Raw genomic sequence first — 1,708 nt, forward strand, 5'->3', positions numbered from 1 at the left:
ACTAAAAATAATTTGCTAATTTTCGTTATTTTTCCGTAATTTGTCAAGATTTAAACTTTGAATGCTTATAAATGAAAATTTTGATTTAGGATTTTTAATATTTTTCAAAAAACACACATCATAGTAAATCAATACGTTGATATAAAGATTTTAAAAGAAAATGTTACATCAATTTCTAACTCAAATGATCAGAAATGGCTAGTAAAATTAATATGAAATGTAAAAACATGCTTATTGAATATGAGAAAATGCAAAATTTAGATGTATGTATTTAACATAACAATATTTATAATATTATAAGGTACCTATAATTTGAATAATAAACTTCATTTTAATTTTGCTTTCTTAAATAGGATATAGTTTATTCATTATCGTAAGATGAAACTTCGGTGATCAAGACATGAAGAGTTTGTGAAGTCAATGGCACTTATAACTTTAGAAAGAAGTTCAATTACCCGAACAACAGTGGCAGGAAACATTTTTGCAGAACTTTTATCTAAAAAAATTCTTTATATGGAAGCCATAACTCAAGGGTAATTAATTATTCATAATATATAACACTCTAGTTCATATGAATTTTTTAAATTTAAAGAACCGATGCTGTCCTTAAAGATTGGAATGATCATTTGATGGATAACCCTCAATTTTTCTCCTATATTGCTGCAATTATTGGTAATTTTTTTACCTATGTAAGTCATATAAATATACATATTTTTTATAGCTCCATTATTATTATCACAGAATGCTTTCTTTGATTTCTACAATTTAAATGATTGTTGTACATCAATACGATCAGACAATTCTACTAAATTTTCCACAGAAGTATTAAATGAAATTCTTAGTTCCAAGGAAACACAGAACATTAAAGAAGTAAGTGATAGTAGATATTAAAACAATTTATTCTTCTAGATTTTGTGTATCAAAATGGCTTACGTTTATGTGATTTATATTGTCATATTTTCTTTTTTAAGCATTAAAAATGATTCAATTTAATTTTGTGGATTAGGTTTCTGTTAGCAAATTTTATTTAGTTTTTCTGTTAGTAATTATTACCGATTTTTTTTTTTAATTATCAGGAAAACTGAAAATAATACCAATTACCCTACATTTTCAAAAAAAATTTTGTTCTCATTAATTCAAAAATGACATATAGACAGACATTTGTACCAAACAATTATTGTAATATTTTCTTGGTATGAATTCAAAACATTTTCTTGTTTAGAGATTTTTATATAAAGAAAAATATGCATGATTATTGTTTATGAAAAACCTTGAACATTTAACACAAGTGTTTTGCAGGATTCTAAAACAATCAATGTACACATATTATACACAATTTCTTATGAATACTGAAAGATCTAACAAACAAAATTTGATTGAATTTAAATGAAAAAAAGGCGGGTAAGTCGTGGATGTCGCTCTGCTGTACAGTAGGTTACAAGTGGGTTACTGTAATGGATGGAATTAAATTTGAATCCAATGATATTATATCATTGTATACGAAAAACGATTCTGAACGGAGATGATTTGTCAGTCTAGGATATATTATTTTTAAAGAAAAACTTATGGAGAACCTTGTACCAAATTTTAAAAACTTAGTTATAAAGAAAAAATTTTTACGATTTTTCAACCACTAAATTACTTGCAAATTTTCGCAATTTTGACATATTTCGTATAAATTTGAACTTTAAATGCTTATAAATAAAAA

General features: G+C 24.6%; 1 pseudogene; it reads left to right on the forward strand.

The window, feature by feature from the left end:
* The first annotated feature begins 212 nt into the window (after positions 1-212).
* LOC103310667 overlaps positions 213-1,708 on the forward strand; it is a 33,277-nt pseudogene continuing 31,781 nt past the window's right edge.

Source organism: Acyrthosiphon pisum, chromosome X, assembly GCF_005508785.2.
Source record: "Acyrthosiphon pisum isolate AL4f chromosome X, pea_aphid_22Mar2018_4r6ur, whole genome shotgun sequence".
NCBI classification, from domain to species: domain Eukaryota; kingdom Metazoa; phylum Arthropoda; class Insecta; order Hemiptera; family Aphididae; genus Acyrthosiphon; species Acyrthosiphon pisum.